Source organism: Phyllobates terribilis, unplaced genomic scaffold (genome assembly GCF_046119375.1).
Source record: "Phyllobates terribilis strain yellow unplaced genomic scaffold, ASM4611937v1 Scaffold_12__6_contigs__length_324123572, whole genome shotgun sequence".
NCBI classification, from domain to species: Eukaryota; Metazoa; Chordata; class Amphibia; order Anura; family Dendrobatidae; genus Phyllobates; species Phyllobates terribilis.
Genome location: NW_027362772.1, coordinates 289009755 through 289036919, shown reverse-complemented (window position 1 = coordinate 289036919; position 27165 = coordinate 289009755). Strand labels below are relative to the sequence as shown.

Below are 27165 nucleotides of genomic sequence, written 5' to 3'. Positions count from 1 at the left end.
AGGTCCTGCAACTGGAGTAAACAAGAGTAAACAGTATATGATGCTACAACACTACAGTATTGTACATTGTCTAGCAGTCATCCTTGAGTACTGTAGATCAATACCTTAACTTCAATAGGAGCTGAAGTGCAGTACCAAAGAGTCACCACTACAAAACATGTGGCGCTGGGGTGTTCCATCTGCACATACTGTGTACTTGCGGCATCTGCAGGACCAGGTATAATACCTGGTCAGTAAAGGTGCCAAGAGGTCTTCAGTATCATAGCCTGGACTACCCCTTTAATGCCCTCTATAAGAGATGATGCTTTTATAGTTGTCTTTATACTATATAACAAAGGTATCTAGATTACAGAACTTAAGAAAGAAAAAAAAATGACAAAATAATTTTTTATTCTGTTTTTTTATTATGTGAAATGATTTGCCTTAAAAAATGGAGATTAGCTAGAGTCATTGATTTACTTGATTTGAAAAAGATAAAGGTAAATTTGAGTGGAGGCGAGGCTGAAGTCATTACTCTTCCATATTATATGCTTGTGCCGAGTAATATAAAGTTGTTGTCAGCAACGATATTCGCTGAGTAAACGCTTCAGTTTACAAACATCATCAGGATTTCCGCAGACTATGTCGACCACTTTAATTCTGTTCGGATTGCGGATACAATCTTCCTCCTGGCCACTGGGATTCATACCACATTGCGGTGGCACCCAGGCACTGTTATAGCCATTATGATGCCACGTCTTCTGTAATGGGTGGCCATGACGGTCAATTTTCTTTACTTTGCCAACATTCACTCTCAACTTCAACACAACCTTTCTGGGGACATTGTGTAATGGGTATCTCACAGCCTTATTTATGTCTCGGCTCACATAGACCCCTTTGCCTAGCATGCCATCGGGGGATGCTATGAAGCCATTCCTGATGATCTTCTTGGCTGCATCGTAGGTGGTGCCATGATACATCGTATAGATCTTGTGATTTGTCGGATGTTGACTGCTGTGCAGGCAGATTTCCTGAAATGTTGGTAAACTCGCTGCATACCATATGTTACATGGATCCATCACAAAAACAGGTAATAGAGGACAGCTCTGTAGAATGGGGTCTATGTTTTATCTAAAATAAAAAATAAAAAAAATTAACATATATTGACTGAGGGAGAAGCAAACATGAAGCTGGAGCCACAACATCTCATTCTCTGCGCATGCTCGAAATGTCACTGCATTGTTCTTTGCCTCTAATGTGTCCATAGCCCTTATATTAATTACTTTACTTAGCTAAAGCATAAAATAATTTATATTTTCACTTATTGAAGTTAGATAGCAAGATAAAGATGAAGATTGCCAAAGAGGATGAAATGGCGTAACAGAAGCCATCCTAGAACAGACGGCATTCTTGTGCTTTCTTCTAGCACCTCCTCATACTCCGTCATGCAAACATATTTTGGGATACTGGTTGGAGACATGTATAATCTTCCTCTCTTCATCTTGGCCTTATCCCTTTCCCCTGTTGCGTATTTTGTTTTTTCAGACTGGGAATCTCCATTTGCACGTCACATCTTATATACCACGCAATAGTTACAATGGCAATGCCTTTTCTCATTCTTTCTTTTACCAGGTAAGCACATATGAAATGTTCGGTGTGATCAATAGCTCATTAGTTCTGTGACACGTATTTACTTCCAGAAACATCCCAAGCAAGAATTTTTGGATAAACCAATTAAAGCTGATTTTACATTACAAACGGCATACATTTTGAAATAAATGTCTTAGACCTGGTGAGGCTAGTGTGCTTACTTTGAAATCACATGTCAGAATGGTTGCATGATCCTTTATAGAGGTTTAATTAAATCTCCACCTACCTAGTCCGATTGACCGCTCCTAAGAGTCTCTCCTCTCTCCAGCCACTTAGCCTAAACGACAGCTCCTTACTGCTACTACTGAATGTCTGACAGACTCACCTGATTGACTACTCCTCAGAGTCCATCCTCTCTGCTGAATCTCTACCCACCTATTCTGATTGGCTGCTGCTTGGTGTCCCTCCTCTCTGCTGAATCTTCTCTCAACTAACCCGATTGGCTGCTCACGGTGTCTCTCTTCTCTGCCGAATCTCCACCCACCTAGCCCGATTGCCTGCTCCTCGGTGTTCCTCTTCTCTGCTGAATCTCCACCCACGTAGCCTGATTGGCTGCTCCTCGGTGTCCCTCTTCTCTGCTGAATCTCCACCCACCTAGCCTGATTGGCTGCTCCTCTGTGTCCCTCTTCTCTGCCAAATCTCCACCCACCTAGCCTGATTGGTTGCTCCTTTGTGTCCCTCTTTTCTGCCGAATCTCCACCCACCTAGCCCGATTGGCTGCTCCTTGGTGTCCCTCTTCTCTGCTTAATCTCCACCCACCTAGCCCGATTGGCTGCTCCTCAGTGTCCCTCCTCTCTGCTGAATCTCTTTCCACCTATTCTGATTTGCTGCTTCTCACTGCGACTGCTGAATCTCAGACAGCTTAACCTGATTGACAGAGGAACTCTGAGGAGCTGTGCCATAGCTATCATACAGAGTATGAGAAATTGGAGAAAGAGGCTCCCTTGTGGTGGCCAAAAACAACTAACATGGCCGGTGGACAATCAATTTATCTAAAGGATAACTTGCTGATCGCTGGGTGTCCGAGTGCTGAAACACAGACCGATGCTGGTAATGGATTTCTGAAATGATCCATTCCAATGAAGTAGTAACTGAGCTTATGCCCCACAGACCCATTCACTATGGAACTGCCAGGCTTAGCCAAGTATGGCACTCATCTCTGCCAGTCCTGTAAACAATGAGCTGAGCAGTAAGGTTCATTTTGACTTTTAGAGGTGTTTTTTATATCTAAAAAGTTAAAGCGAACCTGTCATTAGGATTGTGCTAAATAAACTACTGTACATATACTGTCAGGTTGGCACCGTTACACTGATTAAAATGATATCTTTGTTGATGAAATCCGTCCTGTGGTTGTTGTGTAATCTCTATTTTCAGTTTGGAGATAATGATATGCTCGTGCTTCTGGGTGGCCTGTGGGGGGCGCTCTATCTGGTGCTCTGCTTACTTATTCAGCTACATGCTCCTATGACAGCTCACTGATCGTTCACTGACCTGCCTCCTATTTTACATAATGCATCTAGTGGTGTGGGGTTAGGTAAAAAAAAATTTAAATCAAGCTAAATGGCGCCGGCGTCCGCGCATGCACAGTAGCAGCTATCGCTTGCTCATAGATGCTACTGTGCACGTGCCACGGCCATTTTGTTGGAGCAAAAAAAATCAGGGCAGTCTCTTTAGGGCATTTGGGAACTTTGAAGCACATTTGATTTGGGGCAAATTGATACGCAATTAATCGAATTTCATTGGAAAATTCTGTAGGACCGTAAAATTCTAAAGATTCGCTCATCTCCACCACTACACAAAGATATTTGATTACATCACAATTTACGTTGATCTTTTTATGAAATGTCTCAGTTACTCCAGTAAGCGATGCTATGGTTTTCCCTTTAGTTCTCTTCCACCTTCTCTATAATTATCCAGCTGATTGCCTGCAGCTCTATGAAAGCCATTGATTCAAGTTCAACAAGGGTAAAAAAAAAATTAACTCAGAAAACTCTGGCAATTTCCATCCATATTGCCCTCCGTATAGCATTCCTTTTTCTACATCTGCAGTTAATAAAATTTACAAGAACAAATAGTTTCATAATGTAAAGAATTGCGGGGGATCAAACTATATGGATGACTAGTCAGACAGGTGACTCACAGGTCTATACATGCACACAGGGAGAGACCTGTCAAGAGGAGCAGGCAGGGAGAAGCCGTCAGAAACACACCTTTCCAACTAGTATCCCGTGTTTCAGAGTTAAACATATCTGGCTGAAATCATGTATCCAGTGTCTGACACACGATGCCCAACACAGCTGTCAGCTTTTATTTAACCACTTTACGATCGATGACGTATAGGAACATCATAGGTTATGTCCCTGCCTTTGATGCAGGCTCTGGTGCTGAGCCCGCATCTTTCTCTGCACATGACAGCTGATCTGATAAACTGTCATGTGCCTCTAAAAGCCACAGGTGGACAGCAGTGACGTTAGTACGGTTACCGCAGTTCGCAGCCAATGAACTGCGGTAACCATACTGATGTCACTGCTCGTCACAGCAGCCGGGTTCACACACTACTCTCAGTGTGTTCTGGCAGCCATTGTGAGCGGTAACATTTCTGATGTCACTGCTCATCACAGACTCCGGATGTAGCAAAGTTAGGGATCATCGTGGGACCTCCCTATTACGGATTATGGAGGTCCCCTTTTCTGTGTGTGCGTTTATTTCATTTGACTATGGTGTTAGTAATGAGGGTGTCTGACAGATGCCTTTCCAATACTAACCCCTGGGCTTGATGTCAGTGGATATTACACAGCTGATATCAACCCCAAAACCATTACTCCGACTGCCAACCCACCAGCGCAATTGGGAAGAGCCAAGGTTAAGTGCCAGAATTGGATGTGCTATTTCTGGGGCAACTGAAGGCTGGTCTTATTAGGTTAAGAAGTGTCCAATACCCATGGACCTTCCAAGCCTATTAATGTCAGCCCGCATCTGTCTGCTTCATCTTTGCAGGTTATTAAAATTAGGGGCAACCACACGTCATTCTTTTGGGGGGGCCCCCCCTCTATAATAACCAGTAAAGGCAAAACAAACAGCTGTGAGCTGATATGAATAGGCTGGGAAGTTCCAAGTTTACAAACACCTTCCCAGACTAATAAGACCAGTTCACAGCTGTCTGCTTTCCCTTAGCTGGTTATTAAAAATAAGGGGAACCCCACGCCAGTTTTTCTTTAATTTATTAGCTAAAAACAAGCACAGAAAACTAAACATGGGAAGCACTGATTTTATCTCATTGACATATTTCTATTTATTTATTATATTCTGACCGTTCTGGCTATGAATTTACTGTACTTGGCTGATAAAATGTCCTTTGGGATGTGTGAGTAAAATGGTCCGTGTGCCGTGAGATTTTTTTTCTTGCACCTGTTGAGTTGCATTAGCAAGTCTTGCCAGATATACACAGCCACTTGCAGCATGCTGCGATTTTTTTCTCATCCAGATTCCAGCTGAGAAAAAAATCATCGCAGATGAACACTGCCTCATTGAATAATATTGGTACAAGTGCAATCTGATTTTTTTACCGGATTGCACTAGATGTTTTGTTTTTTTTTTTCATTTCCACCCCATACATATTTTTTCCCATTTTTCAGTACAATATGTTGTAAGTTAGATGACACCATTAAAGATTATAAGTAGTGTCGAGCAAGTATGTTCTATTAACCCTTTGGACGAGTATGCTCGGGCAGAGCTCCGAGTATTTAGAGCTGCTCGGTGATATGGTTGAATTGCTCCCGTGTGCATGATTTGTGACTGTTTGACAGTTTTATTACATGTGAGGAATGTCTGTTTCTTACACATTCCTCGCATGTAATAAAACTGTCAAACAGTTGCAAATCATGCACATGGGAGCGATTCTACCATATCACCGAGCAGCTGTAAATACTCGGAGCTCGACCCGAGCATACTCGGAACAGAACATACTCTCTCAACCCTAATTATAAGTTGTCCTACAAAAAAACACTAGCCGTAATACAGATATGTTAGGGCTCTTTGTAGATGGGAACGAAAAACTATAAGAAAAAAAACTTAAAAAATTGTCTGGCTATTCAAGGGGTTAAGTTTTATATCCCTGAACTCAGGATCTCACATGGTGCACTCAGATATCCAACCCAACATGTAGTAAAATAGATTTTAATCTGCACATATCCTGTATCAAAAACACTTACCCTTCAGCAAGGACCGAGCCACTGCCACCGGCTGCTGCTTGGAGGTTTCTGAGGACCAGAGCTGGTGACTCTTCATTTATAGGACGGGTCTCACATGATCCAAGTGCAGGTCGAGTTTTACTTTCATTTTTGAGCAGATAATATCAAACAGCTGAAGTTATTATTAACACAGAATGATGAACACGGTAAAACCCTGATCATATGACTAGCCCAGGGGATGGGGATGACTCGGTACCCGGGCCTTTGCGTGGCCTTGGGGATGTCGCGGTGGTCAGCTCCCGGGCCCGTACGCTGGGGTCACTCTTTAAAAAGGGGGGATATTTGTTAATTTTATGAAAGTTCGTGACGCCACCTGTGGTTTCTGGTGAGAATCACCAGCGCTGTGGCAGCCCACTGAGGCCGGTGAAAAGGCAGCTCGATGGTATAGCTCCCCACAGGTGGAGCTAGGCCTCAGGGCAGCGTATTCAGAGGGGATGCAGGACAGGCGAGACCCAGCTGGGTCAGAGCAAGAACGGGGACAGACACGGTGGTCACTTCAGTACCTTTTACTGGTGGAAATTCAGGCACATCCCGGAGCACTGTAGGGTGAAGGGTGAATATCAGGATCCTCCCCAATGAGCCGGTGTAGGGCCTCCTGTTTCTTGCCTCTGTGTAGTAAGTCTTCCCCATGCTGTTCCCATGTCTTTTCAGCACTTTATGCATGTGTCACACAGCACATGGCCAGATAAGGTTGTAAAATGTTAAAATGACATTTCCCGGTGAATGCATTTGTCACGGTTGAAAGCAATACAAAAGTGCAAAAATGCATAAAAAATGCTACTTGTGAACATAGCCCAAGGTGTGGAGGAGTATTTTTTTTTTGTTATTTATTTTACCTTATACACAAGTTTTTACCTGGAAAGGAACTTCCTTAACATATTTCACAGGAAAGCAGTTTCAGTTTCTTTTCTGAACTTTTTATTGTGAGCCCTTAAAAGTGGCTTAATACCTCTGACCACGTTGTTGACAGCAGTGACCTGGTGGTCAGAAATGCTTCCTGGGGCGATCCCCATGCTGTCCCCATGTCATTTGAGCACTGTCACTATCGTTTTGGGCACTTGTTAGACTTTTAAAAGACTGCCGGGGGTGCCGCCGCAAAAATGCTCGGGTCTCCCATAGACTAACATTGGGCTTGTTGCTCTGGTCGAGCACCCGAGTATCACGGTGAGCTCGGCCCGAGCTTCGAGCACCCGAGCATTTTAGTGCTCGCTCAACACTAGAAGTGTCTGGTCACGACCGTGAGGCAGAAAAGAGACATGAACAGTTCAATAGGGAACTGCAACAAATCAAGAGAGACTATGAGGATCTCCTCAAGGTTAAGGAAAAACTAGAGGATGATAAAACTGATGCAAAGCACATGCGTCAAGTGATTGAGACTACTCTACAGGTCACCCGTGATGAGAATGATGATCTCCGCAGAAAGGTCCCAGGTCTGGAAGCTCAGGTGAAGGAGCTGCAGATGTTCTGTGGTGATCTCCAGAGGGCAGAGACGTGCCTTAAGGATAGAATCTGCAGGATGGAGGAGTCTATCAGAGAAGGGAGGTATGAAGCAAATGCCTCTTCGAATAATGCGAGCTTGGATGATTCAGTGGATGTAAGAGCCGAGATTAAGAAGCTCAAGGAGATGTTACAAACCCATTTGAAGCAAGAGAAGCTTGAGAGACTGGCTGTCGAGAGCCGAGTGGGCGCATTGGAGACAGAGAGGTCTGAGAGAATTCTGCTGATAAAGGAGCAGTTGAAGCCGGAAGAGCTTCAGAGATGGGTTGCTGAGAGGCGAGTAGCTGAGCTGGAGGAAGAAGTTGTCGAGCTCAAAGGTCGCTTGGCAAAGTACCAGTCAGTGAATGAGGCCTCCTTGGAGAGGGAAAAGGGCAAACAAGTTGCTCTTAATCCTTTATACCATGAGAAGATGGACCTGAGGAGAGCTGAGAGAGTGTTGAAAGAAGATAAGTATGAAATGGTAGTGGTCAAGACGAGAATTATTGAATTCATAGCTGTGAGTCAGCTCAGGGGAAGCACACGGGGTGAAGAAGCTGAAAGTCAGTTGTCCCTGAAACCTGAGCCAGATGATCACTTGGAGACCACTGGTGAGACAGAAACGTCTCGGTACAAGTGTCTCATAGATGTAGCCGAAGATTTGAGAGAAGAATGCACCAGAGAGTCAGTGCATGAAGAGTTCAAGAAGGCTGTGGGAGCCTGTAAGGTGTACTCGACCTCAGAAGCTAAACAGCTGGTGGTCCTGTCCACAACCGAAATACAGAAAGATTGTTCTGTATTTTCATAACTATGAAAATTGTACATTCACACTGAAGGCATCAAAACTATGAATTAACTCATGTGGAACTATATACTTAACAAAAAAGTGTGAAACAACTGAAAATATGTCTTATATTCTAGGTTCTTCAAAGTAGCCACCTTTTGCTTTGATGACTGCTTTGCACACTCTTGGCATTCTCTTGATGAGCTTCAAGAGGTAGTCACCGGAAATGGTTTTCACTTCACAGGTGTGCCCTGTCAGGTTTAATAAGTGCGATTTCTTGCCTTATAAATGGGGTTGGGACCATCAGTTGTGTTGTGCAGAAGTCTGGTGGATACACAGCTGATAGTCCTACTGAATAGACTGTTAGCATTTCTATTATGGCAAGAAAAAAGCAGCTAAGTAAAGAAAAACGAGTGGCCATCATTACTTTAAGAAATGAAGGTCAGTCAGTGCGAAAAATTGGGAAAACTTTGAAAGTGTCCCCAAGTGCAGTTGCAAAAAACATCAAGCGCTACAAAGAAACTGGCTCCCATGAGGACTGCCCCAGGAAAGGAAGACCAAGAGTCACCTCTGTTTCTGAGGATAAGTTTATCCGAGTCACCAGCCTCAGAAATCGCAGGTTAACAGCAGCTCAGATTAGAGACCAGGTCAATGCCACACAGAGTTCTAGCAGCAGACACATCTCTTCAACAACTGTTAAGAGGAGACTTTGTGCAGCAGGCCTTCATGGTAAAATAGCTGCTAGGAAACCACTGCTAAGGACAGGCAACAAGCAGAAGAGACTTGTTTGGGCTAAAGAACACAAGGAATGGACATTAGACCAGTGGAAATCTGTGCTTTGGTCTGATGAGTCCAAATTTGAGATCTTTGGTTCCAACCACCGTGTCTTTGTGCGACGCAGAAAAGGTGAATGGATGGACTCTACATGCCTGGTTCCCATCGTGAAGCATGGAGGAGGAGGTGTGATGGTGTGGGGGTGCTTTGCTGGTGACACTGTTGGGGATTTATTCAAAATTGAAGGCATACTGAACCAGCATGGCTACCACAGCATCTTGCAGCGGCATGCTATTCCATCCGGTTTGCGTTTAGTTGGACCATCATTTATTTTTCAACAGGACAATGACCCCAAACACACCTCCTGGCTGTGTAAGGGTTATTTGACCAAGGAGGAGAGTGATGGGGTGCTACGCCAGATGACCTGGCCTCCACAGTCACCAGACCTGTACCCAATCGAGATGTTTTGGGGTGAGCTGGACCGCAGAGTGAAGGCAAAATGGCCAACAAGTGCTAAGCAACTCCTTCAAGATTGTTGGAAGACCATGTCCGGTGACTACTTCTTGAAGCTCACCAAGAGAATGCCAAGAATGTGCAAAGCAGTCATCTTTGAAGAACCTAGAATATAAGACATATTTCAGTTGTTTCACACTTTTTTGTTAAGTATTTAATTCCACATGTGTTAATTCATAGTTTTGATGCCTTCAGTGTGAATGTACAATTTTCATAGTCATGAAAATACAGAAAAATCTTTAAATGAGAAGGTGTGTCCAAACTTTTGGTCTGTACCGTATAGAATCAAGCACTGTAGGCAAGTGTTTAAAATATATTGCAGAGTAAGGCTATGTTCACACACGTTGGGTTTTTCAGCGTTTTTTGCAGCAGATTTTTATGCAAATTTTCAGCTTCATTTTGCAGAACAAGCAAAGTCTATGAGAAACCAGAATTCTCTGTTCACACATCTTGGCTTTTTTTTGTTGCATATTTTGTGCCTTGGTTGGGTCTTTGGAAATAGAGCATGTCACTTCTTTCAGCATTTTTTCAGCGTTTTTCACCCATAGGAAGTAATGGGTAGTGAAAAAAAGCTGAAAAAAACATGAGATGTGAACATAGCTATCAGGTTTTGTTGCGTTTTTAGTGAAAATAAGCAAGTACAGCAGTATGTGAAACTCATTTATTTTTGTGATTTTACCATCTTGTCTTGGTCACTGGGATGGTTGTTTGTATTAGGAGAGTTTATTTAAATGAGTGATTTGTATGGTGTAAACATTGGCTGAGCTGTGTGTGAGATTGAACAATACCTGTGCCCCAGTGAGGTGTGAAATTGAATAATGCCTGTACAACACTGAATGGCAGACCCCATAGTGTGAAAGTAAATAGTGTCATACAAACTCAATACATTGCCAGTGTCTAAACTATTCCTGAACAATTCACCTCCCCCACTATGCCAAAACCAGAATGAGATCTTTTTTTTTCACAGAACTTTATGTACATACATAAAGAGAGACAGAAGGACAGTGAAAAAAACGCTGAAAAAAAAGCACAAAAAAGCTCAAAAAAACACAGCAAAACCTGCGTTTTTGACGCAGCTGATTTCCTGCTAGAGTTGGATTTTGCTGCAGATTTGTGTCTCTGAAAAAACCCAACATGTGTGAACATAGCCTAAGAATGGTTTCAAAAATGTGGCAACAAAGGGAAAACGCCCTAAACTTTCTTTTGAGAGACAAAACAAAACACAAGAAAGGAATGTAGAGTAGCTATATGACCTAAGAGGTAATAGACTTAGCTGTTGAAAAACCTACATATGTTAATGTGGATAAGTAGCCCCTAATAGTCATAAATTAAAAGGATCTAAAGATTGTAAACAGGGTTTCTTCATTACTTGCTATGCTTCTGGACTCTGCTACATTAACTTTGTGTGCCTCCTGATATACCCAGCTCTACTTTTTGCTACACTCTGCTACCTTGCCTCCTATGGGAAGTGAAGTATACTGTATGAAAGATTATGGGGTGCAGTATGCTGTATAGAGTAATATGGGGAGTGCATTATACTATATGAAGGACTATGGGGTGCATTATACTGTATGGAGGACTATAGGAAGCATTAAACTATAGAGAGGACAATGGGGAGTGCATTATACTATATGGAGGACTATGGGGTGCATTATACTATATGGAGGACAATGGGGAGTGCATTATACTATATGGAGGACAATGGGGAGTGCATTATACTGTATAGAGGACTATGGTGAGTGCATTATACTGTATGGAAGACTATGGGGAGTTAATTATACTATATAGAGGACTATGGGGAGTGCAATATATTGTATGGAGGACTATGGGGTGCATTATACTGTATTGAGGACTATGGGGAGTGCATTATTCTATATGGAGGACTATGAGGAGTGCAATATAATGTATGGAGGACTATGGGGAGTGCACTATGCTATATGGAGGACTATGTGGAGCATTATACTGTATGGTGGACTATGGGGAGAGCAGTATACTGTATGGAAGACTATGGGGAGAGCAGTATAATGTATAGAGTGTAACATCCCTGACGGCGTGCTTGCACAGTGCACCACCTCCCACTATGCAAGACCACAATCTTACCTATCTGACCAGTCTCCTATTCCTGCTCCAGTTCATGCTGTGTGCATGTCCCTTGACTGACTGCTTAGGGCGGCGGCCCGGTTACTTCCAGATTCTTATAGCTGCTGTGGGCGCACCCCTAATGCGTCTCCAGCCTATTGCTCTATTGCTGTGAGTCACTGGATATTTAAACCCCCTCCACCCAGTAGGAGGTGCCTGAGCAACACCTTCACTCAGTTTGTCTTTTCAACTGTATTGCCAGGTCCTGTCCTGTTACCTCTGACTTCTAGTCTGTTTCCGCCTCTCTGGGAGCTGCATTCCAAGACCTGTTACCTGTGACTTCTAGTCTGTTCCCGCCTCTCTGGGGGCTGCATTCCCAGACCTGTTACCTGTGACTTCTAGTCTGTTTCCGCCTCTGGGGGCTGTATACCCAGGCCTGTTCTTGTATCTCCTTGCAGTAGAAGTTCCTGTCTGAACTGTATCCTAGCCTGTTATCTGTTTGTCTCTATGTCCGTACCTTCCCTTTTCCTGCAGTATCTGAACATGCACCTAACTCCAACTTGTTGTCTCTGTACTTCTGTTTGTGAGTTTTGTGTCCACTCTCTACTTCATAGTAAGTACCTTGTGTGTATCTGGTTCTGCTTGTCCCTTTTCCCTTCCTCCGTATCGTCCTGTATTTTCCAGTCTGTTCCATGTGAACAGAGCCCTGTCCTCTCTGCCTTGTCCACCGCACTTGCGGTTTCGCTCCGCTCTGTCTTGCCCACCGCTCCGGCGGTTTCTCTATGCTCTGACTTGCCCACCGCTCTGGCTGTTTCTCTCTGCTCTGACTTGCCCACCGCTCCGGCGGCTTCTCTCTGCTCTGACTTACCCTCCTCTCCGGCGGCTTCTCTCTGCTCTGCCTACCCCACTGCTCCGGCGGTTCCCCTCTGCTCTGCCTAGCCCACCGCTCCGGCGGTTCCTCTCTGCTCTGCTTTGTTCACCGCACCTGCGGTTTAGTTCTGCTCTGCTTGCTCACCGCTCCGGCGGTTCCCCTCTGCTCTGCCTAGCCCACCGCTCCGGCGGTTCCTCTCTGCTCTGCCTTGTTCACCGCACGTGCGGTTTAGTTCTGCTCTGCTGTCTCACCGCTTCGGTGGTCCCCTCAGCTCTGCCTAGCCCACCGCTCCGGCGGTTCCTCTCTGCTCTGCCTTGTTCAACGCACCTGCGGTTTAGTTCTGCTCTGCTGGCTCACCGCTCCGGTGGTTCCCCTCTGCTCTGCCTAGCCCACCGCTCCAGCGGTTCCTCTCTGCTCTGCCTAGCCTACCGCTCTGGCGGTTCCTCTCTGCTCAGCCCTGTTCTCCGCACCTGCGGTTCCGCTCTGCTCTGCCTTGTCCTCCGCTCTGGCGGTTTCACCTTTCTCTGCTTGTCTACCACACCTGCGGCTCTGCACCTGTCTCCCAGTCTGTACTGGACCCTATCCAGCCTGTGCTCCAACCTGCTAGTACCTCTCGGTCTGCACTCCAGCCGTGCTTGCCAGTATCTCCCTGTCTGAATACCAGCCGTGCTTGCCAGTGCTCACCTGTCTGCATACCAGCCGTACTTCCCAGTACCCACCTGTCTGCATACCAGCCGTACTTGCCAATACCCACCTGCCTGTATGCCAGTCTACCTGCCTGTTCCTGCATTCCCCGGTGTGGGTCAACAACTGTGACCGGGGTCTGACCTGGAGTCGCACCTGGTCCCTCTGCTCGGTTCCTCCTTGGTTCACGGAGTCATTAGCCGCCGTGCGACCTTGGTTGGATCGGGTAGATACTTAGTTACGCCCCTCCAGTCACTCCTCGGTTCATGGTACAGTGGGATCACTAATCACACTCACACCAGTCAGTCCGGGCGCGAGCGTAACATAGAGGACTATGGGGAGAGTATTATATTGTATGGAGGACTATGGGGAGTGCATTTTACTGTATGGAGGACTATGAAGAGTGCAGTATACTGTATGGGAGACTATTGGGAGAGCATTATACTGTATGGAGGACTATGGGGAGTGCAGTATTCTGTATGGAGGACTATAGAGAGAGCAAGACCAAGACTTTCTTACAGTGCAAATACCCAATGTGCCCCCTGTAAATATTATGTTGCTCATCTAGATGTTTTTTTTTCTTTTTTTTAATGGAGGAGGACTATGGGGTGTGCATTATACTGTATGGAGGACTATGGTGTGTTTAGTATACTGTATGGGGGACTATGAGGAGTGCAGTATACTGTATGGAAGACTATTGGGAGAGCATTATACTATATGGAGGACTATGGGGTGTGCAGTATACTGTATGGAGGACTATGGGAGTGCAGTATTCTGTATGAAAGATTACAGGAGTGCAAATACTGGATTACTGGTTAGGGCCCCACTCAGATGTTTCGACCTTCCTCTGAGCTGAACCCGTAGCTACGTAGCTACGCCTCTGTTCTGATATAAAGAAGATCACATGTACAAACAATTATATGTATCTCAAAGTCTGATCTGCATGTATACCTGACTAAAAATTATGAAGAATTATTGGTATGTAAATGAATCACCCTTGATTAAATTATTACAGCATAAATGGTTGAAAGGTGAAAAGTTCACATTTTTTAGGGAGGGAATAACAATTGATTTCTCACTTTTGGAGGCTAGTGTTTGCTTTTGCAATATTACCACAAAAATTCTGCCTACATCTGTTTGATATCAAAGGGCAAAAGAGAAAGTAGTTACATGTGGATAATTATCTTCCAAGATAGATCAGAGGAGGTTTAAAATGAACTTTTTTTTATTAATATGACTATATGTAGAGACCAAAGGGATTGTAGTTTTGTCTTTAGTCAACAATAATCTAGGATAAGCCTTTGCAATACATTTAGAACACATCTATTTTACTTTGTTGTCTACCATATCAAGATCACTCACTATCCTTTTCACATGAAGCAATAGGCTCCATGTAAGTGACAATTGTTATCATATAGCAGAAGATTGTTGCAGTCCATTGGTTTAACATACAAATCGGATTTCAACTAATATCCTGCTAAATAGAGAAGACTAAGTGAGTGTAGACTGAATCTCATGCATTCTATTATTAATTTCCATATGAAACTTCTCCAGTTCTTCTTTCATACTAGTCCATACCAGACAAAAATTATCTATGTACTGAAGCCAGCAGCAAACATAGCACCAGAGACTAGAGTTATAAAATGACTGCAAAATGGCTGCAAAATGATGTTAGCAATTGTTGGGGCCATGTTGGACCCCATGGCGGTACCATAGCTTTGCTGGAAAAAATCATCATCAAAAAAGAAATAATAACTTCATCCAGCACTGTGATGATGAAGTTTCTGTGTGAAGACTCACAGAGTCCAAATATGTACAAGTTATATGTAACTTTAAAGGAGTTCTCCAGGAAAGGCCTCAATACCAGATCAGTGGTGGTTTTATACCTAGCATCCCCATCATTCAGCTATTTCCAGGTCCTGCAACTGGAGTAAACAAGAGTAAACAGTATATGATGCTACAACACTACAGTATTGTACATTGTCTAGCAGTCATCCTTGAGTACTGTAGATCAATACCTTAACTTCAATAGGAGCTGAAGTGCAGTACCAAAGAGTCACCACTACAAAACATGTGGCGCTGGGGTGTTCCATCTGCACATACTGTGTACTTGCGGCATCTGCAGGACCAGGTATAATACCTGGTCAGTAAAGGTGCCAAGAGGTCTTCAGTATCATAGCCTGGACTACCCCTTTAATGCCCTCTATAAGAGATGATGCTTTTATAGTTGTCTTTATACTATATAACAAAGGTATCTAGATTACAGAACTTATGAAAGAAAAAAAAATGACAAAATAATTTTTTATTCTGTTTTTTTATTACGTGAAATGATTTGCCTTAAAAAATGGAGATTAGCTAGAGTCATTGATTTACTTGATTTGAAAAAGATAAAGGTAAATTTGAGTGGAGGCGAGGCTGAAGTCATTACTCTTCCATATTATATGCTTGTGCCGAGTAATATAAAGTTGTTGTCAGCAACGATATTCGCTGAGTAAACGCTTCAGTTTACAAACATCATCAGGATTTCCGCAGACTATGTCGACCACTTTAATTCTGTTCGGATTGCGGATACAATCTTCCTCCTGGCCACTGGGATTCATACCACATTGCGGTGGCACCCAGGCACTGTTATAGCCATTATGATGCCACGTCTTCTGTAATGGGTGGCCATGACGGTCAATTTTCTTTACTTTGCCAACATTCACTCTCAACTTCAACACAACCTTTCTGGGGACATTGTGTAATGGGTATCTCACAGCCTTATTTATGTCTCAGCTCACATAGACCCCTTTGCCTAGCATGCCATCGGGGGATGCTATGAAGCCATTCCTAATGATCTTCTTGGCTGCATCGTAGGTGGTGCCATGATACATCGTATAGATCTTGTGATTTGTCGGATGTTGACTGCTGTGCAGGCAGATTTCCTGAAATGTTGGTAAACTCGCTGCATACCATATGTTACATGGATCCATCACAAAAATAGGTAATAGAGGACAGCTCTGTAGAATGGGGACTATGTTTTATCTAAAATAAAAAATAAAAAAAATTAACATATATTGACTGAGGAAGAAGCAAACATGAAGCTGGAGCCACAACATCTCATTCTCTGCGCATGCTCGAAATGTCACTGCATTGTTCTTTGCCTCTAATGTGTCCATAGCCCTTATATTAATTACTTTACTTAGCTAAAGCATAAAATAATTTATATTTTTACTTATTGAAGTTAGATAGCAAGATAAAGATGAAGATTGCCAAAGAGGATGAAATGGCGTAACAGAAGCCATCCTAGAACAGACGGCATTCTTGTGCTTTCTTCTAGCACCTCCTCATACTCCGTCATGCAAACATATTTTGGGATACTGGTTGGAGACATGTATAATCTTCCTCTCTTCATCTTGGCCTTATCCCTTTCCCCTGTTGCGTATTTTGTTTTTTCAGACTGGGAATCTCCATTTGCACGTCACATCTTATATACCACGCAATAGTTACAATGGCAATGCCTTTTCTCATTCTTTCTTTTACCAGGTAAGCACATATGAAATGTTCGGTGTGATCAATAGCTCATTAGTTCTGTGACACGTATTTACTTCCAGAAACATCCCAAGCAAGAATTTTTGGATAAACCAATTAAAGCTGATTTTACATTACAAACGGCATACATTTTGAAATAAATGTCTTAGACCTGGTGAGGCTAGTGTGCTTACTTTGAAATCGCATGTCAGAATGGTTGCATGATCCTTTATAGAGGTTTAATTAAATCTCCACCTACCTAGTCCGATTGACCGCTCCTAAGAGTCTCTCCTCTCTCCAGCCACTTAGCCTAAACGACAGCTCCTTACTGCTACTACTGAATGTCTGACAGACTCACCTGATTGACTACTCCTCAGAGTCCATCCTCTCTGCTGAATCTCTACCCACCTATTCTGATTGGCTGCTGCTTGGTGTCCCTCCTCTCTGCTGAATCTTCTCTCAACTAACCCGATTGGCTGCTCACGGTGTCTCTCTTCTCTGCCGAATCTCCACCCACCTAGCCCGATTGGCTGCTCCTCGGTGTCCCTCTTCTCTGCTGAATCTCCACCCACCTAGCCTGATTGGCTGCTCCTCTGTGTCCCTCTTCTCTGCCAAATCTCCACCCACCTAGCCTGATTGGTTGCTCCTTTGTGTCCCTCTTTTCTGCCGAATCTCCACCCACCTAGCCCGATTGGCTGCTCCTCGGTGTCCCTCTTCTCTGCTTAATCTCCACCCACCTAGCCCGATTGGCTGCTCCTCAGTGTCCCTCCTCTCTGCTGAATCTCTTTCCACCTATTCTGATTTGCTGCTTCTCACTGCGACTGCTGAATCTCAGACAGCTTAACCTGATTGACAGAGGAACTCTGAGGAGCTGTGCCATAGCTATCATACAGAGTATGAGAAATTGGAGAAAGAGGCTTCCTTGTGGTGGCCAAAAACAACTAACATGGCCGGTGGACAATCAATTTATCTAAAGGATAACTTGCTGATCGCTGGGTGTCCGAGTGCTGAAACACAGACCGATGCTGGTAATGGATTTCTGAAATGATCCATTCCAATGAAGTAGTAACTGAGCTTATGCCCCACAGACCCATTCACTATGGAACTGCCAGGCTTAGCCAAGTATGGCACTCATCTCTGCCAGTCCTGTAAACAATGAGCTGAGCAGTAAGGTTCATTTTGACTTTTAGAGGTGTTTTTTATATCTAAAAAGTTAAAGCGAACCTGTCATTAGGATTGTGCTAAATAAACTACTGTACATATACTGTCAGGTTGGCACCGTTACACTGATTAAAATGATACCTTTGTTGATGAAATCCGTCCTGTGGTTGTTGTGTAATCTCTATTTTCAGTTTGGAGATAATGATATGCTCGTGCTTCTGGGTGGCCTGTGGGGGGCGCTCTATCTGGTGCTCTGCTTACTTATTCAGCTACATGCTCCTATGACAGCTCACTGATCGTTCACTGACCTGCCTCCTATTTTACATAATGCATCTAGTGGTGTGGGGTTAGGTAAAAAAAAATTTAAATCAAGCTAAATGGCGCCGGCGTCCGCGCATGCACAGTAGCAGCTATCGCTTGCTCATAGATGCTACTGTGCACGTGCCACGGCCATTTTGTTGGAGCAAAAAAAATCAGGGCAGTCTCTTTAGGGCATTTGGGAACTTTGAAGCACATTTGATTTGGGGCAAATTGATACGCAATTAATCGAATTTCATTGGAAAATTCTGTAGGACCGTAAAATTCTAAAGATTCGCTCATCTCCACCACTACACAAAGATATTTGATTACATCACAATTTACGTTGATCTTTTTATGAAATGTCTCAGTTACTCCAGTAAGCGATGCTGTGGTTTTCTCTTTAGTTCTCTTCCACCTTCTCTATAATTATCCAGCTGATTGCCTGCAGCTCTATGAAAGCCATTGATTCAAGTTCAACAAGGGTAAAAAAAAAATTAACTCAGAAAACTCTGGCAATTTCCATCCATATTGCCCTCCGTATAGCATCCCTTTTTCTACATCTGCAGTTAATAAAATTTACAAGAACAAATAGTTTCATAATGTAAAGAATTGCGGGGGATCAAACTATATGGACGACTAGTCAGACAGGTGACTCACAGGTCTATACATGCACACAGGGAGAGACCTGTCAAGAGGAGCAGGCAGGGAGAAGCCGTCAGAAACACACCTTTCCAACTAGTATCCCGTGTTTCAGAGTTAAACATATCTGGCTGAAATCATGTATCCAGTGTCTGACACACGATGCCCAACACAGCTGTCAGCTTTTATTTAACCACTTTACGATCAATGACGTATAGGAACATCATAGGTTATGTCCCTGCCTTTGATGCAGGCTCTGGTGCTGAGCCCGCATCTTTCTCTGCACATGACAGCTGATCTGATAAACTGTCATGTGCCTCTAAAAGCCACAGGTGGACAGCAGTGACGTTAGTACGGTTACCGCAGTTCGCAGCCAATGAACTGCGGTAACCATACTGATGTCACTGCTCGTCACAGTAGCTGGGTTCACACACTACTCTCAGTGTGTTCTGGCAGCCATTGTGAGCGGTAACATTTCTGATGTCACTGCTCATCACAGACTCCGGATGTAGCAAAGTTAGGGATCATCGTGGGACCTCCCTATTACGGATTATGGAGGTCCCCTTTTCTGTGTGTGCGTTTATTTCATTTGACTATGGTGTTAGTAATGAGGGTGTCTGACAGATGCCTTTCCAATACTAACCCCTGGGCTTGATGTCAGTGGATATTACACAGCTGATATCAACCCCAAAACCATTACTCCGACTGCCAACCCACCAGGGCAATTGGGAAGAGCCAAGGTTAAGTGCCAGAATTGGATGTGCTATTTCTGGGGCAACTGAAGGCTGGTCTTATTAGGTTAAGAAGTGTCCAATACCCATGGACCTTCCAAGCCTATTAATGTCAGCCCGCATCTGTCTGCTTCATCTTTGCAGGTTATTAAAATTAGGGGCAACCACACGTCATTCTTTTGGGGGGGTCCCCCCTCTATAATAACCAGTAAAGGCAAAACAAACAGCTGTGAGCTGATATGAATAGGCTGGGAAGTTCCAAGTTTACAAACACCTTCCCAGACTAATAAGACCAGTTCACAGCTGTCTGCTTTCCCTTAGCTGGTTATTAAAAATAAGGGGAACCCCACGCCAGTTTTTCTTTTATTTATTAGCTAAAAACAAGCACAGAAAACTAAACATGGGAAGCACTGATTTTATCTCATTGACATATTTCTATTTATCTATTATATTCTGACCGTTCTGGCTATGAATTTACTGTACTTGGCTGATAAAATGTCCTTTGGGATGTGTGAGTAAAATGGTCCGTGTGCCGTGAGATTTTTTTTCTTGCATTTTTTTTTTGAGTTGCATTAGCAAGTCTTGCCAGATATACACAGCCACTTGCAGCATGCTGCGATTTTTTTCTCATCCAGATTCCAGCTGAGAAAAAAATCATCGCAGATGAACACTGCCTCATTGAATAATATTGGTACAAGTGCAATCTGATTTTTTTACCGGATTGCACTAGATGTTTTTTTTTTTTTTTTCATTTCCACCCCATACATATTTTTTCCCATTTTTCAGTACAATATGTTGTAAGTTAGATGACACCATTAAAGATTATAAGTAGTGTCGAGCAAGTATGTTCTATTAACCCTTTGGCGAGTATGCTCGGGCAGAGCTCCGAGTATTTAGAGCTGCTCGGTGATATGGTTGAATTGCTCCCGTGTGCATGATTTGTGACTGTTTGACAGTTTTATTACATGTGAGGAATGTCTGTTTCTTACACATTCCTCGCATGTAATAAAACTGTCAAACAGTTGCAAATCATGCACATGGGAGCGATTCTACCATATCACCGAGCAGCTGTAAATACTCGGAGCTCGACCCGAGCATACTCGGAACAGAACATACTCTCTCAACCCTAATTATAAGTTGTCCTACAAAAAAACACTAGCCGTAATACAGATATGTTAGGGCTCTTTGTAGATGGGAACGAAAAACTATAAGAAAAAAAACTTAAAAAATTGTCTGGCTATTCAAGGGGTTAAGTTTTATATCCCTGAACTTAGGATCTCACATGGTGCACTCAGATATCCAACCCAACATGTAGTAAAATAGATTTTAATCTGCACATATCCTGTATCAAAAACACTTACCCTTCAGCAAGGACCGAGCCACTGCCACCGGCTGCTGCTTGGAGGTTTCTGAGGACCAGAGCTGGTGACTCTTCATTTATAGGACGGGTCTCACATGATCCAAGTGCAGGTCGAGTTTTGCTTTCATTTTTGAGCAGATAATATCAAACAGCTGAAGTTATTATTAACACAGAATGATGAACACGGTAAAACCCTGATCATATGACTAGCCCAGGGGATGGGGATGACTCGGTACCCGGGCCTTTGCGTGGCCTTGGGGATGTCGCGGTGGTCAGCTCCCGGGCCCGTACGCTGGGGTCACTCTTTAAAAAGGGGGGATATTTGTTAATTTTATGAAAGTTCGTGACGCCACCTGTGGTTTCTGGTGAGAATCACCAGTGCTGTGGCAGCCCACTGAGGCCGGTGATAAGGCAGCTCGATGGTATAGCTCCCCACAGGTGGAGCTAGGCCTCAGGGCAGCGTATTCAGAGGGGATGCAGGACAGGCGAGACCCAGCTGGGTCAGAGCAAGAACGGGGACAGACACGGTGGTCACTTCAGTACCTTTTACTGGTGGAAATTCAAGCACATCCCGGAGCACTGTAGGGTGAAGGGTGAATATCAGGATCCTCCCCAATGAGCCGGTGTAGGGCCTCCTGTTTCTTGCCTCTGTGTAGTAAGTTTCTGACCTGCCTGGAGCTAGGCCTAACTTTGTCTCTGTCCTGCGCTGGCTGACCTTGTGGTAGGGCCTTCTCTTGGAGTACACGCACCTCAGCTGCGGGGCCTATGTGTCTCCTAACTCTGTTACGTATCAGCGCTTTAGCGATCCTGGGACTTGTAGTTCTCCAGGGATTCCGGTTATGCCTTACTGGGTCATAGAGATCCCGGTAAGCTTCGGACCCGGTGTCCGGTAAAGGATTCAGGGTGAGCTAGGTAAGCTCTTCTGTCCCCTATGTACTAACTCTCCACTCGCCTTCGGCCTCGCTCGGGGCCCTCACTAGGCTACACACACTGCAGCCAGGACACTGCTCTTCTTTGCCACTCTCAGAGCGTCGGCACACTCCTAGCTCTCTATCCTGAGCTCTGTAAGTTCTAGTCTGGACTCACTCTACAGACTATACTGAACTCTTTCTGCAGGAACTGCTAGGCTCTGGCTCGACTGCACTGAGTCCTTCTGTGTCTGAGCAGGAAACTGCTGAATCACTTTCTGGGCTGCCTGGCTCCACCTTCCCTTTATATATCCCAAACGGGCTCCCTCTGGTGGTCTGAGGTGGAAGGTGGAGGTGTGTGAATGCTTATGAGTAGAGATGAGCGTTGTTCTACTCGAACTGTTCGCCAATCTCAAATTCGAGCTGTTTTGGGCGGTGTTCGAGCCGTTCGGCGAACACGAACAATTTGAGAAAAATTCGGCTGTTCGAGGTTATGTTCGATAACTGTTCGTGCACCAAAATCATAACTGGATTTTTTCTCAGTAATGATGAAAATTAATGGTAATACGCAGTTTGAGTGTACAGCGGGGTGGGGGGAGGGGCAGGGGATGGATCTCTGCAGGAACAATGAAGATCTCCATTTTTTTTCTCTTTCCCGCATTTGCAGTGGGGAGGTGCAATCTGTCAGCCTATCAGCAGCGCACACACGGAGCGAAGTGCTTTTTTTCACACAAGCAAGGGCATGTGTCATTGGCAGTGTATGTCACATGTCCTTGCCCTATAAGACCAAGCCATTTTCCCCGTCGCCACCATTTTCTCACTGCTGCAGCTGCGTGTTAGACGGCACCGCTGTTGCTGTGTGCGCTATACCTTGTTAATTTCAAGCCAATTTTCGCACAAATCTACAGATAGCTTGGGAGTAGGGAATAGTTGTGATTGCAGTCCTTTTAAGGACTAGGTTACAGCATTTCCTACGACTTTTATCAGGCAGGTCTGTGCTCTTAAATAGATAGATTGTGGGAGTAAAGACTAATTGTAATTGCAGTCCTTTTCAGGACTAGGTTACATCAGTTCCTATCAGTTTTTGCCAGGCAGGTCTGTGCCAGTGCTGTGCAAGTTTTTTTCACAGCATTTGGCTGAATCTAGCAAAGCTAATCCTTTTTGGCCTATTGCAGAGTGTGTTAGTCAGTGGAGTAGCCTATCTGTGTTGCAAGATATACCACCTGTGTATAGAATACCAATTTTTTTACTGCACCTAGTGAAGTAAAATCATTTGGGCATAGCATCATTCTATTAGTCCATCTATACTGACCTCCATCAGGTTGCAAATTGAATATAATTTTTTTCTGCATCTAGCTCTGAAAAAATATTGGGCTTCTAGCTGTGTGTGGGACTTGTTGTACTAGCCCATCTATACTGACCTCCATCAGGTTGCAAACTGCATATATTTTTTTCTTCATCTACCTCTGAAAAAATATTGGGCTTCTAGCTGTGTGTGGGACTTGTTCTATTAATCCATCTATACAGACCTCCATCAGGTTGCAAACTGAATATAATTTTTTTCTGCATCTACCTCTGACAAAATATTTGGCCTTCTAGCTGTGTGTGGGACTTGTTGTATTAGTCCATCTATACTGACCTCCATAAGGTTGCAAACTGAATATAATTTTTTTCTGCATCTACCTCTGACAAAATATTTGGCCTTCTAGCTGTGTGTGGGACTTGTTCTATTAGTCCATCTATACTGACCTCCATAAGGTTGCAAACTGAATATATTTTTTTCAGCATCTACCTCTGAAAAAATATTGGGCTTCTAGCTGTGTGTGGGACTTGTTCTATTAATCCATCTATACAGACCTCCATCAGGTTGCAAACTGAATATATTTTTTTCTGCATCTACCTCTGAAAAAATATTGGGCTTCTAGCTGTGTGTGGGACTTGTTGTATTAGTCCATCTATACTGACCTCCATAAGGTTGCAAACTGAATATAATTTTTTTCTGCATCTACCTCTGACAAAATATTTGGCCTTCTAGCTGTGTGTGGGACTTGTTCTATTAGTCCATCTATACTGACCTCCATAAGGTTGCAAACTGAATATAATTTTTTTCTGCATCTACCTCTGAAAAAATATTTGGCCTTCTAGCTGTGTGTGGGACTTGTTCTATTAGTCCATCTATACTGACCTCCATAAGGTTGCAAACTGAATATAATTTTTTTCTGCATCTACCTCTGAAAAAATATTTGGCCTTCTAGCTGTGTGTGGGACTTGTTCTATTAGTCCATCTATACTGACCTCCATAAGGTTGCAAACTGAATATAATTTTTTTCTGCATCTACCTCTGAAAAAATATTTGGCCTTCTAGCTGTGTGTGGGACTTGTTCTATTAGTCCATCTATACTGACCTCCATAAGGTTCCAAACTGAATATAATTTTTTTCTGCATCTACCTCTGAAAAAATATTTGGCCTTCTAGCTGTGTGTGGGACTTGTTCTATTAGTCCATCTATACTGACCTCCATAAGATGGCAAACTGAATATAATTTTTTTCTGCATCTACCTCTGAAAAAATATTTGGCCTTCTAGCTGTGTGTGGGACTTGTTCTATTAGTCCATCTATACTGACCTCCATAAGGTTGCAAACTGAATATAATTTTTTTCTGCATCTACCTCTGAAAAAATATTTGGCCTTCTAGCTGTGTGTGGGACTTGTTCTATTAGTCCATCTATACTGAACTCCATAAGGTTGCAAACTGAATATAATTTTTTTCTGCATCTACCTCTGAAAAAATATTGGGCTTCTAGCTGTGTGTGCGACTTGTTCTATTAATCCATCTATACAGACCTCCATCAGGTTGCAAACTGAATATATTTTTTTTGCATCTACCTCTGAAAAAATATTGGGCTTCTAGCTGTGTGTGGGACTTGTTGTATTAGTCCATCTATACAGACCTCCATCAGGTTGCAAATTGAATATAATTTTTTTCTGCATCTAACCCAGCCAATAGTTTTGGCCTAATACCACAGTTTGGCCACTCAGCTCTGCTCGGTTCCCATCCATTGTTTTTTTGTGCAAACAACTCCAGAGTTGTGAATTAGTTAACCACCAAAATGAGTGGAAAAAGGCCTGCTGCTGGTGGAAAGGGGAATAGGCGTGTTGGGAAGGGGAAAAAAGGTTGTGTCCGTGGGGTAGGTTTTAAAGCAACAGTAACATCTGCAGAAGAAAGACCATCTTCCAGCCAAACTAAAATGTCTACTTCTTTTAGCGGACAATGTGATAAGATCCCTTTCTTACGGCCACGCCAATCGCTACAAATTCCAGATGAGGCACAAAAACAGCAGGTGCTTCAACGGATATCAAGTGCTCCTTTAAGTGGGCTCTCCTCCACATCAACTTCAACATCACAAATACTCCAGTCCTCAAAGGTGTCACCCCAATCGCACTTGCTTCCTCACAGCTCCCAAATCTCCAGCTGCCCGTCTGAGTATGAGGTAGAACAGATGGTTGAGTCTGCAGAGCTGTTTACTCATACTATAGCCTGGGAATCAGAGGTCGACTCCAGCACTTCTGTGAATCCAGACGAGGATATGATCTGCACTGATGCCCAGAATCTTTATGAGTCGGATCCAGGACCAGACGCAGAAGGTTCTGACCATAATGTAGACCCTCATTCCCAAACTGTAACTCCTGTTGGTGGAGACAATGAGGAAGACGATGATGAGACTCAAATACCTGATTGGAGTGACAACTTTAGTTTTTTGTCAGGGCAGGAACAGGTTGGCTCTGAGGGCGACGGGTGTGATAACGCACAGGGTGATGATGATGAGGTTGGAGATCCCACTTACTGTCAACCCACAGTCAGCCAAGAGATGAGGTCAGCAGAGGAGGTGGAGGAAGATGCTAGTGACGATGAGGTCAGGTTGCGCCTTCCTGGACAGAGACGTAGTACTGGAAGCACGTCAACAACTGCATCCTCAAACACAACTCTGCCTCTCACCACAAGTCGTGGTGGCTCTTCAGGTCGCATGGGTGCTAAGCCTTGCATAGCCTGGGCATTTTTTCAGATCAATAAAGATGACCCAACTCGTGTTATCTGTAACATTTGTCAGCAAAAGCTAAGTAGAGGCCAAAAAATACATAGTTTGAGTACTTCATGCATGAACCGGCACATGGACATGAAGCATAAGTTGCAGTGGGAAGCTCAGTGTGCTACAATGCGGCCTAGCCGGCCGGGCCAACCACCGTCTGCCATATCTTGTGCATCCGCGGCCTCTTCATCCTCTGTGACTGGGGGGACAGCAGTCACACCTGTTTTGGGGCGCAGACCTGCCACCTCTTTACCCGCAACAGCCAGCGTGATTGGCAGGTCATCATTTTCTTTGGAGGTGGTAACACCAGCTGGTGTTGAGCGCTGTCCGACATCGATAGCACCACCTTTGGATCAAGGCAACCTAACATGTCCGCCTGCATCTTCCTCACAGACCGGCAGTTTGCCGGGGACACCCTTATCAACCCCGTCTAAGCACAATAGCCAGCCCTCGGTCCCTCAGATGTGGACAAGTAAAAGACCATTTCCTCCTAGCCATGAGAAAGCTAAGAGGTTGAATTTCACCATCTGCAAGCTCTTGGCTACAGAAATGCTGCCTTTCCGCCTGGTGGACACAGAGGATTTTCGAGACCTTATGTCCGTCGCAGTGCCCCAGTACCAGATGCCCAGTCGGCACTACTTCTCAAAGAAAGGTGTGCCTGCGCTCCACCAGCATGTCGCACACAACATCACCGCTTCTTTAAGAAACTCTGTGTGTGACAGGGTGCATTTCACCACAGACACTTGGACGAGTAGGCATGGACAGGGGCGTTACATGTCGCTGACTGGGCACTGGGTAACTATGGTGACAGCAGGACAAGGGGCTGCTGTCCAAGTCTTGCCGTCCCCACGAGTTGTGCGTCAATCCTCTTTATGTCAAAGTTCCTCCACTGCTTCTGCCTCCTCAACCTCCTCTCGGTCCTCCACCTGCACCCAAAGCCTGTCTGGTCATGCCACAAGCTTTCTAACTGCGCAGAAGGGATCCTGCACACCTCGTTACTATGCTGGCAGTAGGGCTCAACGTCATCAGGCGGTTTTTACATTGAAATGTCTGGGAAATGTGAGTCACACAGCTGAGGAGTTGTGGTCAGCTCTGGAGAACCAATTTCATGAATGGTTGTCTCCACTGGACCTGAAACCAGGGAAGGCCGTGTGCGACAATGCTGCAAACCTGGGTGCGGCCCTTCGCCGGGGCAATGTCACACACGTGCCTTGTATGGCTCACGTGTTGAACCTGGTTGTCCAGCAATTTTTAGCCCACTATCCCAGACTAGATGGCCTTCTGCAGAGGGCACGGTCGCTGTGTGCTCACTTCCGCCGTTCGCATCCCGCAGCTCAGCGACTTACATCTCTACAGAAGTCGTTGGGCCTGCCACTTCACCGGCTAAAATGCGATGTGCCTACCCGGTGGA

The 27165-nt window shown here is 44.3% G+C and overlaps 1 pseudogene; it reads right to left on the bottom strand.

Moving 5' to 3' along the window:
- Positions 1–401: 401 nt before the first annotated feature.
- LOC141171811 (uncharacterized) overlaps positions 402–27165 on the bottom strand; it is a 43980-nt pseudogene continuing 17216 nt past the window's right edge.